Below are 19,356 nucleotides of genomic sequence, written 5' to 3' on the forward strand. Positions count from 1 at the left end.
ACAGGGAATCCAGGGTTCAATAATTTAAGGACATAGGAAGAGATGTTGGCTCAAGCCAACAGCCCATCTAGTCTAGCATGTCAGTTTGCATTTCTTAGTACAGAAAGTATTGATCTGATGTGTAGAGATCTTTCCTATTCTAATTAGTTCAAGAGGGTTCTGGAAGCTTCTCTGTGTGAAAGAAACAAGCAGAAGGTTCATGATGTTTGGGTTACACCTTCAGAGAAGATGAATACAACTGGCTTAAACTGGTTCTGTTATCTCTTCCATCAAGGTCATGCTGACTATAAAAGTAAGGCCAGAAGGAGCCTGGGTTTCACTTTCTCTTTCTATCTCTTTTCCTTCTGGTGCAGCGTTCTGTACACAGTGTGCTTAGTGTTAAGATTTAGACTTATTATAAGTTATTGTAAGTTTAAGTAAAGTCTGCTGCAACTGGATTTCCTATGGACAGTGCCAGTCCTCAATGTATTGGATTTGTGACCATCATGCTCATTTGCCTTCAGTAGCAGTAAAGCTCTGCTGAACGAAATACAATTGCCTCTGAACTAATTTTTGGGAATCCTGCAACGCGTTTAAGTTTTTACTTTGCTAACTATATGTTGGAGTTCTGCTCTCGATCATATTGAGTAGAATTCCATGACATAGCATCCTGTTCTCATGAATGCCTGTGGGAATCCCATAAGCAGGACCTGAGAGAAGAATATTCCCCCCCTCCTGCAGCTTCTAGCAACTGGTATTCAGAAACATTGCTGTCTCCAGCTGGGGAGGCAGGCCATATCCATCATGTCTAGGAGCCATTGAAAGCCTTCTCCTCTATGGATTTGTTTAGTCCTCTGCATTGAGTAGGAATGAGTGTACCCCTCTTGTAAAAAAAAGATATTGTTTCATCTGGTTATTTGTATCTGATCAGAGCAGACTGATGACATCACAGCCCTTCCTGGGCCTTGTGAATTCCAGCCACTGTCTCTGGAGCAACAGCAGTTGTAGGAACAGCATACTTACTAAGGTTGATTGTTGTCAGTTCCAAAACGTCCCCATGGAAGAAGCACATTTAAAGCACAATATAAATTGCCTAGGTAAAGGTAAAGGTAAACGTAAAGGACCCCTGGACGGTTAACTCCAGTCAAAGGCTAATAATAATAATAATAATTTATTTATACCCCACCCCTCTGGCTGGGTTTCCCCAGCCACTCTGGGCAGCTTTCAACTGAATATTAAAAACAATACAGCATCAGACATTAAAAACTTCCCTAAACAGGGCTGCCTTCAGTTGTCTTTTAAAAGTAAAATAGTTGTTTACTGCCTTGACATCTGCTGGGAGGGCATTCCACAGGGCAGGTGCCACTACCGAGAAGGCCCTCTGCCTTTTCCCCTGTAACCTCACTTCTCTCAGCGAGGGAACCGCCAGAAGGCCCTCGGTGCTGGACCTCAGTGTCCGGGCTGGATGATGTGTTGAGGTGTTCATCTCACTTTCAGGCTGAGGGAGCTGGCGTTTTTCCACAGACAGTTTTCCGGGTCATGTGGCCAGCATGACTAAACCGCTACTGGTGCACAGAGGTCTGTGACGAGTGCCAGAGTACACGGAAACACGTTTACTTTCCCACTGGAGTGGTACCTATTTATCTACTTGCACTGGCATGCTTTCAAACTGCTAGGTTAGCAGGAGCTAGGACAGAGCAATGGGAACTCACCTCGTCACAGGGATTCGAACTGCCAACCTTCCGATCAGCAAACCCAAGAGGCTCAGTGGTTTCGACCACAGTGCCACCCATGTCCCATATAACTTGCCTATCACTGCCCAGCTATAGACAATTGTAGGTTACTTCATGCCAGTGAGTCTGGATCAGTGCAAACACACCAGCAGAGTGTCAGATTGTCTCCACCGGTGCATTTGCACCTTGCTGATCTCGCCACCACACAAGGTGACACAGCAGTGACACAGATGGCAGGGGATCAGATGTGTGCTGCTTGCTGCCCTGCCACCTGCTACTCATGATGGTTACTGGAAGAGAACAAGGAAATGGGCAGCAGTGATAACCGTGAGGAAGAGGCGGACTTCCTAAGGCCATCTTTTCCTCAATGGCTTTGGTGAGTGGGCTGTATATTGTTAGCACAAATCCATTTTAAAAGAATACCATATGACTCTATGATGCTGTCAGTGTCATTTATGGCACAATTTTACACACATGCATCATAAAAAAAAGAAGCAGAAGCAGGCAAGTCCTTTACAATGACCTAAAATGATTCATGTCATAAATGCGTCAGTTTTCTAAAAGGAAAGTCATAAAATTCCATCAGATTCAGATTTCCTACTGAAATAATCACCCTGACCTTTCCTAGCAAATACACATTTCCAGAAAAACTGGCATGCTTCTTTGGGGAAATGGACACGCCAAGCCTTTCTTTTTTAAATTCCAATGAGGTGTTTCTAAGGTCCATGGGTGGGGGGCAATCAAAACAGCTGATAAAAGGTAGAATAGGACAAAATTAACCCTGCACACCAAGAGGCCACTGTCCATCTGCAGGTCAAATTATTTGTGAAGAACAATAGCTGGTGGCACCCTGTGCTCAGCTGTGCAGCTTCATTGACATCAGTATTTGATCAGCTCACTAGGGTTCAGATGAGTACTGTGATGGTGTGGATTTGCATTCAGAAGTGCATCTGCATTGACAATGCATACAGGTAGATTTATGGTCCAGGGGTCCCCTGCTGCGGCCCGTTTTGGGGAACCCTATTCATTCACCTAATTAATATGACTGTCCAAAAATATGATTGAACTAAGTCAATAACATGGATTCTCATTTTTACTATTATGTTGTTAAGCAGTACTTTCTGTTTCCAATTAATGATATATGTGTATATAAAGAGGTAAAAAGAAAAGGCTTCTCTTCATTTGCAAATGAACTTTATTTAAAGGCACAAAATGAAGGAAAATTCCGATTTTTTGTAAAACATTCATAGATATTCATAAACTTTATATGTGTTTTCTTTAACATTTCCTTTGCACAAAATCATTAATTACCGTATTTTTCGCCCCATAGGACACACTTTTCCCCCTCCAAAAATGAAGGGGAAATCTGTGTGCGTCCTATGGGGCGAATGCAGGCTTTCGCTGAAGCTTGGAGAGCGAGAGGGGTCGGTGCACACCGACCCCTCTCGCTCTCCAGGCTTCAGGAAGCTATCAGCAAGCCTGGGGAGCCTGCGGGAGTTCCCGCAGGGCTCCCTAGGCTGTGGATAGCAGCCTGCTGCCCAGAGCGCGGGGGGCACTGAAGCAGAACGCCCCATGCTTTGGGCAGATATCCGCAGCCTGGGGAGCCCTGGGGCACCCTCCGGAGGTGTCCGCAAGCCTTGTTCTGGGGGGGATAATTTTTTAAAATTCATCCCCCCCCCCAAAAAAAAATGGAGATGCATCCTATGGGCCAGTGCATCCTATAGGGCGAAAAATACGGTAACTTGTCATAATTAACATCTTTTTTTAAAAAAAATCAATTTATTATTATTTAAAAAACACATTTATTCTAAAGCTACAATACAAGTAGCAATACAATACATTTTCAATCAATATATCCCCTCCACAGATATGTCTGTGATGATGGTGGCATTAAAATATCCTGTTCTTGTTCAATAAAAGAGAAAAGGGGAGACCAGATCGTGTCAAACGTATCTTTTTTGGAGATGCCTTTGACATGCCAATGGTATGTGAGGCATTCTGACAGAGCAATAATTAACATCTTGCAATGTGGAACTTTCAATTGCTAAAATTGCTGACTTCATAAAATGCTCTGGATATATAGTAGAACATGTGTACTTTTTGACTCTTTAAACAGTGTTTTAACAGTGCATTTTCAGATTTTCTCTCTCCCGTTCATACAAACTACTTTCCACAAAGAGATTGCACTAGTTTTAAGCACTTACTGATTGGCCCTTCAGTTTGAATGTTTATGGACATTCTGTGACCCAGACAAGTTTATCATGATCCTTGTCAGGCTCGCAACTTTGCTTCAGGTGAAACTTCAGACTGGGCTTGGCATCTGCGAAGCTCCACCACCTTGCAGTTCAGATCAATATGGAGAGAGATTTCACTACTACTCTGCAGGCATATTGCTTCTAGTCTTTGTCACTAAGTAAGATGTACTTACTCTTACTCAGCATTAGATTCAATGCCCGTCTATAAGGAAAGAAGAGCCTTGCAATTCCAAAATGCCCCAAAGTTACTCTCTGGAGACAAGACTGTTGATGACTTACCCTAGATCAATCATCATTGAAGGTCGCCTGTCCTATTTGGCAATATTTGCTCAGTAACTAATAAAGATCAGCCTCCAGATATTTATATTAGGTTATCATCTCTCCAGGGTAAAGCTTAATCTATTTTGCAATGTTTTTTTACCAACAAGACAACATGGGTTTCTCTGCCTGAAAATGAATTAAGTTCATGGTACCTAAATATGAGATCTGACATTGTTCTTGTTACAAAAAAGCAATTTATTCCCCGAAAGACTTGCACTTCAAAGGTTATAGAAAAGAGGTTCAAATATCAGTACTATCCATTTTTTCAATTACTAGGTTTCCTAACGCCACTAGCTGTTGAACAGATAAGCAGTGGTATCAGTTTTCTTATTCAGTCATCTCCTAGGTTTCCAATTGTGCATCAGGGCAGGGGGAAGCAAATTTATTGAAATACACTGGGCGGTTTTCAAAGCAGTAGTTACCAGATTGTTTCCCATAACACCATGGAATGTATCAAATGGCATCTTAAGGGGATATTTATAAAGTGTTAGATACTAATGATTGGGAAGCTTTGATATTGTTTAGAGAGCCTGACTACAGACAGGCTCACTTGTCAACATATAATGTGCAGAGAAGTTGAAGGAAAACAATTGCCATCATCTTATGAAAACTGAATGCACTTAGCAACAGGAAAAAACTCAGCAGCCACTCCAAGATAGCATTCCATTCTATCAATTTACAATATAAAAGAATATACCTTCTTTAGATGGCCATTCCATTGTGAAGCCCAAACCTATGCTCAGAAGCTCCACTGATTTCAGTAGAATCTAATCCCAAAGTTGTATGCATATACTTTATGCATATAATTGATGTATGCACATGATTTAGAGAAGAGCTGTAGCTCAGCACTAGAGCATCAGTCTTGCAAGCAGAAGGTCCCAAATCCAATGTTGGGCATCTCCCGGTAGGGCTGAGAAAGACTCCCTGCTTAAAAACCTGGAGACTCGTGGACTAGCGAAAAGGTTTTTGAAAATGACTAAAGGCAGAGAGATCCAGGTCCCTTTTTTGAACCTTGCATAAGAAATTGTGGGAGGTGAGGATATAACACATCCTATGCCTGCTCTGGAAAATGGAGACCCTCCAAGTGTCCCTATTTTCCAGGGACAGTCCCGGATTTACAGAAGCTGTCCTGGTGTCTGATTTGATGCCCTGGTGTCTGCTTTTCCTTAGGACCTCCCTATTTTCCTCCTTGGAGAAATGTTAGAAGATATGTAAGTGAGCACAGAAGGAAAGTGGGGTATCGTGTAACAAGGGGATAAAGGACATGGTGCCATCTTGATGTGTGTGTTTTTTTTTTGGTTTTTTTAAAAAGATATTTATTAGAATTTCCAATTTAATACAAAAAAGAAAGACAACAGAAAACAAATAATGCACAAAAAAATACAAAAATACACAGTTAAAACAAAACAAAGCAAATATAATTCCCATTACTTATTTCCATTACCTTGTATCCCGGACCTCCTCTCACCTCCCCCTTTTGTATTCCAGTTCTAATTCTTAATTCAGCAAATCCTTATTGTAACTTAATATAACTTATTTTAGCTTGTTACTCAACCTTTGCATTACAGCTGATAACCACTTAATTTCTGTCCAACATCATTCTAACATTCATTAATTTTACAATATTTCTGTAAGTAGTCTTTAAATTTCCTCCAGTCCTCTTCCGCCGACTCTTTTCCCTGGTCTCGGATTCTGCCGGTCATTTCTGCCAATCCCATGTAATCGATCATCTTCATCTGCCGTTCTTCCAGAGTGGGTAGATCTTGTGTCTTCCAGTATTTTGCGATGAGAATTCTTGCTGCAGCTGTCGCATACATAAAGAAAGTTCTGTCCTTCTTTGGCACCAATTGGCCAACCATGCCTAGGAGAAAGGCCTCTGGTTTTTTCAGGAAGGTATACTTACCTTCCATCTAGATGTTTTTGGACTCTTGTCTCTCAGCAGCTGCAGCCAGCACAGCCATTAGTAAGGGAAGATGGGCCTTGTAGTCCAACAACATCCAGAGGGTACCATTTTGGTTACTCCAGTGCCCTATCTGGTAGTTGTAAAGGAATGCAGTTACAGAGAATGCCACTAGTTGCCACTAGTGATTACAGAACTCTATAACACGTACCAAAGTGTTCTTTGTTAGTCATCTGTTGCAAAGTGTGCTCCCACTCCATCTTACACAGCACCCACAGACTAAAATAGGAAGTCACAAAACCTATCAGTCACTTTGAAAATAAAGGCTAAGCAGAACAAAAACCCTGCAGGCATTCTCTCTCTCTCTCTCTCTCTCTCTCTCTCTCTCTCTCTCTCTCACACACACACACACACACACACACACACAAAAGCCCATGAGAATTCATTTTACCAAAATGTTGTGTGCTCCCCTTAGATAATTTTGAAAGCAGTCAACTGATGGAGAATGGTAAAAAGAAAGTACAGCAGAAATTTTCAGCGCAACATGAGGTATAGCCTTGTATTCACGCAATGAAGAACTGAGAGGGAACCAGAGCCTGTTCTGTTGAGAAGCTGAATGATATTCTGGGGCTTAAGGTAAGAATAATATTACATTGCATGAGATAAAGTGAAGTGGTAGCAGGGTGGCAGCTTCAGCAATAGAGAACCTGCTTTGCTTGCAGAAGGTCCCATGTTTAATTCCTAGCATCTCCGTGTAGGGCTGGGAGAAACCATGGTTTGAAACCCTGGATGCTGACCTTGATGATAAAATTGTCTGACTCAGTCAGGCACCTTCCTGTCCTCCTATGTTCCAATGATGTATATCCACATGGTAAATTAGCAAGGGAATGTGGAAGCAATTCTTGCATTTCTGGTTTTATTTGTTGTGTTTGCATTGTGATTGCAGGGCTGCATCCTTCAAACTGCCATTTATAGATGATTATTTGCTGGTGTTGACCTGTCACTAAAGCTATCTGCAGGGAGCTGTTCTGAAGTGTCCTGCATCCTGGTGGATTAGATGAGTGTTTGGACTGGCTGACTCCAAAATTTGCTAGCAAGAATTCATTTTCTCTTTGAACTCAGGTAGATTATGGGTTGCATTGTTCTTGCTCAAACGGATTACTTATGCATTTATTTCTTTGTGGGCAGTTGTATTGTTCTGGGTAAAGAAATTTTGTTCACCACCTAAAACCCAAGTTTGATTCTACCTAAGCTCCATAGGACCTTGACAGATAGAGGTTACACTGTGACAGGGGCATCATGGGAAATTAAACAACGCTGATCACAAACCTGCTAGCTGCCCACTGATGTTGCAAAGAGGCTGATGGTTCCCATAAACAGGCAGCCAGCTCTGGGAGCAACTCTTTGCCGCTCCCCCATTCCAGGTCAAGCTTCTTGGATGAACTGTCTTCTCAAAAGAAGCTTTAAAATGTGTTGCATTGGTGGCAGCTGTGCTATATCAGGTCTCTTTTTTATATATATAAATTATTTTTATTCAATTTTTCCAATACAAAATTTATACAAATCATACATCTTTTTATATCCATTCTCTTTTTGACTTCCCTCAACTTGCCTGATACTCCTTCCCTTCTTAATTTCTTACACATTTCAAAAGCCTTTCTTCAATTATTTTTATAAATTAATTCTTAGTTTTACTCATATTCTAACATTTCTTCTTACAGAGCTTCATTAAAGCTTACAAACGTTATTTGATTATCACTTAGTTTATGCATATATTCTGTAAACTTTTCCCAATCTTCTATAAATTTCTGATCTCGTTGATTTCGGATCCTTCCAGTCAGTCTATCGAGTTCTGCATAGTCCGTCATCTTCATTCTCCATTCATCTCGTGTAGGCAACTCCTCTTGCTTCCATTTCTGAGCCATCAGTATTCTTGCTGCAGTCACTGCATATAAAAATAACTTCTTTTATTTCTTATTAATCTCATTCCCTGTAATACCAAGTAAAAAGGCTTCTGGTTTCTTAACAAAAGTGTACTTAAACATTTTCTTCAATTCATTATATATCATTTCCCAAAAGCTTTTTACTTTCTTACACTCCCACCACATATGATAGAATGTACCCTCTTTTTCTTTACATTTCCAACATTTGTTACATCCTTTATACATCCTTGCTAACTTCACTGGTGTTACATACCATCGATACATCATTTTCATCGCATTTTCTTTTATTGTTGTACATGCAGTGAATCTTAAACCTTCTTTCCATAATTTTTCCCAATCCTCCATTTGTATATTATATCCAAAATCTTTGGCCCAGTCAATCATAACCGATTTTATCTCTTCGTCCTTTGTGTACCACTCTAGTAATATCTTGTACATTTTAGCCAGCACTTTAAAATCACAATTTATTATTTTTTTCTGAAATTTCGACTCTTTATCCTCAAAGCCTCTTAATCTTAAATCTTTTTTAAACATTTCATTGATTTGGAAATAATGCAGCCAATCATTAACATATTCCTTAACTACCTCAAACGGCTTCAAACTCCATTTGCCTTCAATTTTTGTTATTAGGTTCTGATAAGTTGTCCATCCCCCTTTCATATTGATTTTTTTCACACTCAGCGCCTCTAATAGTGATAACCAATACGGAGTTTTGGCTTCCAACAAGTTTTTATACTTTTCCCAAACCTCTATCAAAGACTTTCTTATGATGTGGTTTTCAAAACCTTTATGTACTCGCTTTTTGTCATACCATAAATAAGCGTGCCACCCAAATCTGTAATCAAATCCTTCTAGATCTAATAAATCAGTGTTTTCTAATTTCATCCATTCCTTCAACCAGCAGAGGCAAGATGCTTCATAATATAATTTCAGGTCTGGCAGGGCGAAGCCTCCTCTCTTTTTCGCATCTGTCAATAGCTTAAACTTTATTCTCGGCTTCTTACCCTGCCACATAAACCTTGAAATTTCTCTTTGCCAATTTTTAAAAATAGCTGCCCCCCTGATTACTGGAACAGTTTGCAATAGAAATAGCATCTTAGGTAGCACATTCATTTTTATTATTGCAATTCTTCCCCCAAATGAGAATTTCATTCTTCCCCACACCTCTAAATCTTTTTTAATCTTACTCCAGGTTGGTATGTAGTTGTTCTGATACAAATCAATACTTCTGGGGGTTAACCAAACTCCTAAATATTTAACCTTCTTAACCACTTCTATTTCTAGTTGTTGCTGCACTTTATCAATAGTTTCTTGGTCCATATTTTTACTAATCATTTTTGTCTTTTTCTTATTCAAAATAAATCCCACTAATTGGCCAAACTGCTCTATTTCATTCAGAACTTCTGTTACAGTGTTTGTCGAATTTTCCAGAGTTAGTACCAAGTCATCAGCAAAGGCCTTAACCTTATATTGTTTACTTCCTACTGCTATCCCTTTTATCTGTTCATTACCTCTTATTGCTCTTAAAAAGACTTCCAGGACCGTGATAAATAACAATGGTGAAAGCGGACACCCCTGTCTTGTACCTTTGGTTATTTTTATATTTTCTGTTACCACATTGTTCACTATTAATTTTGCTCCTTGATCTCTATATATTGCACTAATACCATTCATAAATCCTTGTCCAATATCCATCATCTCAAAGTTTTTTAACATAAATTCCCAAGAAATATTATCAAAGGCCTTTTCCGCATCCACAAATATCAACATAGCTTGCTTGTCATTCCTGGCATTCAAATACTCCAAAATATTGATTACATTCCTAATATTATCTTTCATTTGTCTGCTAGGAAGAAAACCTGCTTGATCTTCATGTATCAAACCCTTCAACACCTTTTTCATCCTATTTGCTAATATGTTAGCAAACAGTTTATAATCATTACTTAGAAGCGAGATCGGCCTATAATTCTTAACTTGAGATAAATCTGAGTCTTGTTTGGGTATTAAAGTAATATATGCTTTTTTCCAAGTGTCTGGTATTTCTTTTTTTGTTAGTATATCATTCATTACTTCTCTCAGTGGTACAACTAGGATGTCTTTCATTTCTTTATAATATCTTGCACTAAATCCATCCGGCCCTGGAGTCTTTCTGCTTTTTAATTCTTTAATTGTGTTTCTTATTTCTTCTATTTCTATCCTCTCATTTAGTTTACTTTTCTCTTTCGTAGGAATCTTCTGCACCCCTTTCTCTTTTAAATATTTTTCTATTTTCTTTAAATTATCTTTCTCCTTCTTCTTATATAGTTGTCTATAAAAGTCCACAAATCCTTTCCTTATTCCTTTCGGGTCTTCAATCTCTTTATCTTCAACCACAATCCTATGTACCATATTTTGTTCTTATATCAGGTCTCTTTCAGAATGCCATCATTCTCAGGGAGGGATTCAAATGCAACTAGTGGATTAAAGCACTTTGTCACTCTACGGCAGCAAATCCACTGTAAAAAAAACAGCAACACCACAGAGACTTTTTGAAGTTAAGAAAGTAATGGGAGAAAAGTATGGGATAAATCGATAATGGGAAGAAATATAAACACCGCAGTAACAAATCAGAATGAATGTCTATTGTCGCATAACTTCCCTGCAGACAAATCAGAACTAATGCTCAGTATAGGCTGCTCATAATCTAACTTCTGCATAAGCTTCGTGCAAGGAAATAAGGATGAGTGGAGTCCTCTGTGTAAATATCTTCTTCAGAAGTGAGCACATGGCCTGCAAGAGCCCTGCTCTCTCCCTTCGATTGCATTTGCTCTGTCTGTTTCACGGGTTCACACTGCTTGAGAGCAATATTATGTCACTAATGAGAATATGATTATGTTCTTTTGACCGACATTTTCTGACTGAGCAATGTGTCGCATCAGAATGTCCTGAAATATTTATCCTTTCCAAAACAAACAAACAAATATTTTTTAATTATTGTCAATATTTGATGAGTAATGCTACAGTGAAATGTAATAAGATATTTATAGGCCAACTGTCATTTCTACTTGAAAGCTTCTCATAAATCCATTTCATTTCACAGCATTAATTTATTCCAATCCAGCAAAGGGAGATCTGAGTGCGGAAGTATGCTTTGGTTATCAGGGCGGCTTGTGGGATCAGGACAATGGTCCATCTATTCCAGCATCCTGTTCTCCCACCGGCCAGGCAGATGCCCACGGGAAGCCCCAAAGCAAGAATTGAGTGCAGCAGCACTCTAACCACTTGTGGTTCCCAGCAACTGGCAGTTTATTAGCAGTTCTTCTATTTAGCAGGTGAATTTATACATGGGTTGCTGTAGGAATTTATTTATTCATTTATTTTGCAGGAAAGACACTTGAAAGCTGCAATTGTAAACACACTTCCCTAGAAACAAGCACGACGGAACACTTCGGAAGAAATCTTTAATTTGTCCAGCATCCTATTCTCATAGCAACCAGCCACGTGCCAAGGATGGTCTGGGCACAACACTACTCTCTCCACATGTAATTCCAAGCATTCAGAAGCAGCGGCATAGCGTGGGTTGCTGGTGCCCAGGGTGGAGCAAATATTAGACTGGGCAGCTGGTGTGGAGGTGCACATGAAGCCTGCACGGAGGGTGAATGGAGCCCACTTCCAACAGGCTCCTCACCCACAGCCTCTGTCCACCTCCTCACTAGACCAGGGATGTCCAACCAGTAGATTGCGATCGACCGGTAGATCGCGGCTGATCTTGGTAGATTGTGGGATCCTTATTGTGTACAAAAAGTTACAGGGGCAAAGTGCAATCCTCCCCCAAAAAGCTCAACAACTCTGGGCAATCCACCCACCCCGCGCACACTCCTCCTCCCTCCAATGACAATGGGTAGATCACTGCCAGTTTTTTTATACTGGGAGTAGATCACAGTCTCTTGGGAGTTGGATATGTCTACACTAGACCAACCTGCCCTCAGATTGCATCTCAGCTGCCAGGGCTCTGTGCCATTAGAGGGAGTGTGCATGTGTGGACTGGTTGCTATGGAAGTGGGAGGGTGGAGACAGCTCATTCTGTGCCCCCTTTAACCCTTGGATCCCCTCAGCTGACGATGATGAGACTGGATGGTACAGATCTTTGGCGGGAGGAAGGGTGCAGTTGCCACCTGGCACTGCCTGGCCCCCACCACTCCCTGGTCTAGCACATCAAAGCCTAGTTAGGCACAGAGAACCATTAGTGCTTCCAGTTGCTGTGATCTTCACATCTCCCCTGCCCTGATTACAACAGCAGTGAGACCCATAAAATGACACACAAAATGACACACAAGAATGCCCAGTCAGCTGGAGGTGAGTTCTTATGTTTGAATTGCTATACTTTTGGGGTTGGAGTAGTCTAATCTGTTATATCACCACTGGATAGGAAGATGACCTTGCAAGCTTACAATTCTAAAATGAGGTAGCAATGAGTGGGGGGGGGGGACGACATAATTATTATTTAACAGGTAAGCTACATGTAGATTTTTCTTCATTTCTTTCTTTCATTCTGTACCTGAGGGCAAAACAAGGATCTCAACTGGTGCTAGAGGCTTTATCTTAATTAATATCTCATATCCAGGTCTCACCTTAAAATCTATCCCATTGCAACCGATTCAATTATTTAGTTGCAACATCTTGCAGCTGTAGACTCTGAAGCAGTCTTGTAGCTTTTGCACAGAAGCATTTAATCAATAGTTATATTACAATTATAACTTACACATGTGTATACACACAGACAGTACATTTGTCTGGCAGTGATAATTCTGTGTTAGTTATAAGGCTGGCATTAGACAGTGCATCATAAATGTTTTGCCTCAGACATCTTTCTTCGCCCGCTAATGTACTTAGCAAGACAAATACACTCACCTAAATTAGTTATTTCCTTTCCTCTATTGGTAATTAGTACTAGAGGGGATGGGTCTGACTTACCTATTAACTGCAATTGCTATGTTTAGCAGTGCATCCAGAAAAAAAAAATACATTATCATCCACAGTAAGAAACGAAAAACAAAACCCACACAACTGCTTTTCTCGTGTTTATTTTACAGACTTATCAGCTAAAGAAAACTGCATTAGACTTTCATGCCATACAATGCTCAAGCTGATATTTGTTTATATTCTGCACCATGCATATATATCACTACCTGCATTGCTGTCTAGCAATGCTAATTTTCTTGAAGACGAAAGGAGGAGAAAAATCATGATGGCTTTGCAGTATCTGGAGAGAATATTGACTTGTATAATTTATTTCGGTCTCTGGAATCCTCATTTTTCTCTCAGTTGTATCAGAATAATTCTATTATAAAATAATGAATTCTCCAACCTGTTTAAATTAGGCAAATTAAACAAGTTTGCATATTATCTCTCTCCCCCCCCCCTGCATCACAGGTGCCCTCTAGGATTCTCTAAACATGTCAAGTACATGTTGAAGGAGGTCCAACAGGAAGTTTTGCCATCATTCTCATCGTCCTCCATGACTTGGAGGGTGACTGATGCAAAAAGCTCAGCCCTGGTGCACCCTCTTTGTGTTTACACCAGCCAACATGGTGTGCCCCAGTTGCTGAAGACTACAACTCCCATCCCAACTCCCTTTGGCCATGCTGGCTGAGGCTAAGATGAACTGTGGTCTACAACTGCTGTAAGAAACTATGGTGACTACCTTTCCCTGCTCTACATGTTTAGAGAATGTTTGAAGAAGCAAAAGAGGGGAAAGTTTGCACATCAGAAAGTATTGGGGAGACAGCAATCTGTTGCACAACCAGTCACAAGAGCCTTCCTGTGCCTTCTCTTGCCAGGCTTCTGACACCACTACTAACAGACTTTAACTTAGTGCTATGTTAAATTCCTCCTTGAAACACATTCAAAGTACATTCTTTCCCTCAAGGAATCATGGGCACTGTAGTTTGTTAAATGTTGTTGGGAAATCCAACTCAGCGAGGGATGAACTACAGTGAGTCAGACACAACCCTATAGTCTTTAAGTGCTGGGATAATTTTAACAAAGCTAAAATTAAATAATAATCTGTTTCCCCACACATACTTTTTGTTTTTGATATTACCCTTGGGGGCTTGAACATAACATTTAAATCCATCTCGAACAAGCAAAACTAGAAGACAAGATCTGAGACGCCATTTTTGACTACATTGATGATCTAGTAATTATATCTAGATTGTTTATAGAAGCTCTATTTAACCCTTATTGCAATCAAATTGTTTTACAGTTACAGTTTAGTTATTGAGCTATCTTTTAATGTAAACTGTAGCACACTGCAAATTGCTAGGAATAATGAACCTCTAATTGCAAACATAAGCATACATATTAACCAAGAAAGAAGGCTTTCGCTGAATAATATTTAGAGAGAACCATTGTTCTATGGCAGGGGGTTACAAGCCATGTTCGGAGGAACTCCAGGGGTTCCTTTGAAGCCCATCAGGAATTCCAAAACAAGGATCGAGAGACATTTTGTTGCAAAACAGTTCCCCCTTTTCTTTGAGCCTTAGCTTGTAAAGTGCAGCTGCAGGGACATTCTATGTGTGCTTTAAGATGCATACTCAGTTTGCCACAAATTAACCACCACTGATACCAGCAAGAGAGGAGGAAAACTCCATGAAACCCCCTCCAGTGAGGATTCAAACTGCCATCAACACAGTCTGAGGTGTGGGAGGAGCTACCATCTCCTCCTGGCCCAGATATTGTCAGCTGTTTTGCTCCTGAATCTGATCTTGGGTGGTAGTGTCCTTCCAGGGAGGGTTAGGCATCCAGAACACCAAATTCCCTCCTGCGAGAATTCTAGCTGCCATTAGGATTCTGACTGTGTGGCATGAGCTGCTCACCATCCTAGCATGGATATTTTCACTTCTTCTGCTCTTGAATTCTGGGAGCAAGACATCAAGAACAGCCATCAAGAACAGCCAGTGAGGAGGAGCTGGCCCAGACATTAGGCAGGCTGCCTTAGGTCAACATTGCACGCTCTACTGACGCCATGCACCCCGCTGCATTTGCCACTGGTAAAAAAGTGCCACCATCACTGGAACCTGTATTGGGCAAGATTGTGTCCATTTTGGGTGAGAACTCACCCCAAATCAGTGCAACCTTGCTTGAAATCAGTGCCGATGGTGGTGCCACTTTTTCACTCATGTGTGATGGTGGCAGAGCAGGTGGTGGCAGCTGCTACAACGCAGCACATCCCATTTTACCTCAGGCAGCAAAGTGGAACACACTGCCCCTGGGTGCTGCTCTTAATTGTAACTAAGAACTTGTGCCTAGGCTTGCTTTCCCCCTCCTCCCTCCTCCCTCCTTTTCCTTTTTCCTTGTGTGTCATGTCTTTTCAAATTGTAAAACTGAGCACCATCTTAATAAAGACTTTTATAAGCTGCTTTGAGGGCCCTTTTGGCTAAGGGATGGGGTATAAATGCTATGAATAAATCAATATTACAAGGAGTCCATAGTATGTGTGGTTTAAAGGGAAGGGATTGGGGATGCTAATCCATCAATAAATGTACAGTGGTACTTCTGGTTATGAACGCTTCGGATTATGAACTCCACTAAACTGGAAGTAGCTGCTCCTGGTTGCAAACTTTGCCCCAGGATGCGAACGGAAATCGTGCGTTGGAGGCGCGCACGCAATGGGAAGCGCCATTAGCGAAAGCACGCCTCAGGATAAGAACAGTTTCAGCTTAAGAATGGACCTCTGGAACGAATTAAGTTTGTAACCAGAGGTACCACTATACAACCTTCTTGCCCTGTGGGGGGTTTTTTTGCCTGGTTTCCAGCCACACAGAGATTTGCACGGTGCTGATTGGCTGGCCCTGATGGTCCTGCCCTTTCAGAGCAAGGTTGTGGACAAACTGTGTCAGTCATAAAGACAATTCCTTCACCTCTCCAAACAGTTTTTGAAGTGTTTTAAAACCAGTAATCGAAGAAGAAGAAGAAGAAGAAGAAGAAGAAGAAGAAGAGGAGGAGGAGGAGGAGGAGGAGGAGGAGGAGGAGGTGGTGGTGGTGGTGGTAAACATTCTGGGCACTTAAAGAAGGAAAAGAAGGCAACCTGCATTGTGGATGAATTGGAAGACTGTGCATGTCTCTCTACAAGAGCAAAGATGTGTCTGACTATACCTGCTCCTGTTCACAGTATTACTTAGTAAACCCTGTCTATAGTCAGGCCTCAAGGCTTCAGCTCTGACAAATACTTTTTACTGCACAGGATTCATAACAATATACCAGAAATGTGCCTCATGGGAAACTGGGTTTATGGAAACACTTGAAACAATTTAGGCTTAATCTTCAGTTCACTTATTCAGAGGAAATAATAGTAAAGGAAAAAGGGGGGTTGTTCAAATTTTTTATTTATTAATTTAAATGTAGGTATAATCCTGCTGTCTTATAAATTGTATTCAAAGTGGCTGCACGTCCATATTCATATATTCAAAACACCGGCAGTGGCCATGCTGCTGTATCGCACCAAAAGGTGTGGCAATACATTTAGCGAACCGACTGACCTTCAAATGAATGGACACAAACTTTATATTTATTATTTAGAATGCTTATATCCTTCTTTATAGCTTCAAGGGGCTCTCAGATGGACTTACTAAACCTTAAGGGGATGCAGATTTATTCTTTGGACCTTCAGACACTTTTCAAAGTGTAAAATGCAATACCATATGTCAAGACTAATCAACGACTCTCACCATCCTTGGCCATTGGCCATGCTGGCTGGGGATGATGAAAGCTGGAGTCCACAGAATGGAGTCTCTGCTGTATGTAATCTGTGTTTGACAACAGACACCTGAATGACAGTTTTGTACTTTTCATTTATAAGCTGCCACTTAGAAATCATTCTTGCCTTAGGCCACATTTTAAAACATGGCTAAAACGTGTTGAGGTAAAAGTGTTGAGAGGTGTTAGGAAACCCCAGTTGCCCTCACAAAGCTACAGTTCCCCAGAGTTCCCTGTGAAGAAGAACTGGTCGATGAATCCCCCTGGAACTGCACTCTGTGAGGGTCATAGGGGTCTCCTAATACCTTGCAGCACCCTTAACAAATGAATTTTCCCTGGATGCTTTGCAGGAAGCCATGATTGTTAATGTAGTATAACATACCCCTCAACTGCCCTGATTAAATCAGGGCATCCTGTTTTTGTGTGCTATGCTCTCAGAATGGCAGACCCCCAAAACGCAAGAGATCGTGACTTTGCAAGAAAGCATGGAACCCCAAAACATATGCGTCTGAGCTCTGGGCTCTCATGCGGGTCATGTGCCTTGCATGGAACCACAGCCAGGAAGACACGCGTCCCAGTTTTCAGCCTCAACATATTGGAGCATAGGGTGTAACAGTGCTTTAAATGTATGGTGCAAGTGTGACTTTAGACAGACCCAGTTCCTCACATTGTCCCCTTTTTTTTAGTGCTTTCTAATTCTCCTCCCTCCCTAAATCCCTGCAGCCTAAATCCTTAACTCTAATCCCAGCTCTCCAGATATATATATATATATATATATATATATATATGTATGTATATATATGTATATATATATATATTAATAACAGGATTTCTTTGCTTTCCACCTTTTCTTTCTGAATGCATTATACTTTCCACAATGATATCCACTTGGGTACAGAGACTGAGAGAGAGCCATTGCAAGCACAGCTCTTCTTTTACTGTGCATTATCTGTTCTTTTTGGTTCTTGTTACCGAAGAAATTATTAGCCCATTCCAGTTCTTGAGGCCTGTAGCACTAGCAATCTGCCTCCCATAATCAGTTTTAGCTCTTGGCACATTAACATTAACAAACCAGGTTTGCACGAAGGACCTATTTGCCTTCTGCAGTGGAAAAAAAAATGAACGTAAATACACTAGTGCCAAATTATGAACATATTTATTTATACAACAAAGTACACCAATTTCCCTGCCTTAACTCAGAGAGACTTTTGCCAATTAAGGCGATTGAACCATTGTGAGGTTCATGTTCTATTTAGTGTTCCCTTCTTGCCTCAAAAGGCAGCATTTGGAGAGGCTGCCCTTGAGCCTCTGCATGTTTTTTGCATTATTTTTCTTTATCTGTAGACCCATATTGGGGGAAACGGTTAAGGGATATGGAGCAAAATGGGTGGGGAAGGGGGAGGCCGCCAACTAACAGGACCTGCGGAAGATAAGCCCCAGGAATGATGAAGTAGAAAAACAGGAAAAAACTGTAATAAAATATGATATTTCTGATAAAGTGTGGAGTTGACCGAGGGTCACACATATCAATATCAAATAAATGTAAATGAGAAGAAAGATACAGTTTGGACGTAAACATTTTAAACCATAGAAGAAAACAACGGAGGAATGTCGTGCAAAGAGTTACAGGCTGGGTTTTCAAAGGAAGCGAGATAAATAAAAGGAAGCAAAGAGAACCAGTGGGGGGACCGATTCAAAGAGAAATGAAAATAAAGAGAAATGCAATACTCTCAAAACATAACTCAGGTATGAGCAAGGATGACTCAAGAATGAAATGAAGGGGAATAAAGGACGGAACAAAAAGAATGGAGATGAGAAAGGAGTGCCATTTAAATGCAGTATTTGTCACTCTTGTGCCCATGCTGAGACTGAGGTTCAGGAGGAAAAATGGTACCCGGAGGCTTGTGCACACAGGGGGAAATCACAGTATCCCTTCTGTTTAGTTAGAACAGGGTGGGGAGCTTGCCACCTTTCAGATGTTGTTAGATTCCATATCCCATCAGTCTCATCCAGCATGGCTGATAGTCAGAGTCTAGCAACAGCTGGAGACCCACTGCTTTCCCACCACTGAGTTAGAAGTTGGTTGACTATTTTCAAAACACCTAGACTCTTACATTAAGCTTGAAACTGAACAGCAGAGCCCAAGTTGACAAGACTCGTTTTCTGTCACAGTAAAGTATTACTGGCAAGAGCAAGGTATTATCCTCCATGCTATTCTACCAAATGGCTGAGGTTTTGCATAATGTGTTCTGTTTCTGGTCATGTAATAACTTGCCGCAATACAGGAAAATATTTCATAGTTCACTTGTATTTTCTCTGCATGACCTCAAAAATAGATTGTTACAGACAAATGGTTATGTAATGCAAACCCCACAGCACATTTCCATAAAGTGGCCAGGGTTTTTTTTTGCTTGGCCCTGCTGCAGCTATTCTATGGTTTGCTAACTAAAGTAATTTTGGAGTGGGTGTGTTAGCATCAATACGCTCTA

This window comes from Podarcis erhardii (assembly GCF_964252035.2).
Source record: "Podarcis erhardii genome assembly, chromosome: 8".
Lineage (NCBI taxonomy): Eukaryota > Metazoa > Chordata > Lepidosauria > Squamata > Lacertidae > Podarcis > Podarcis erhardii.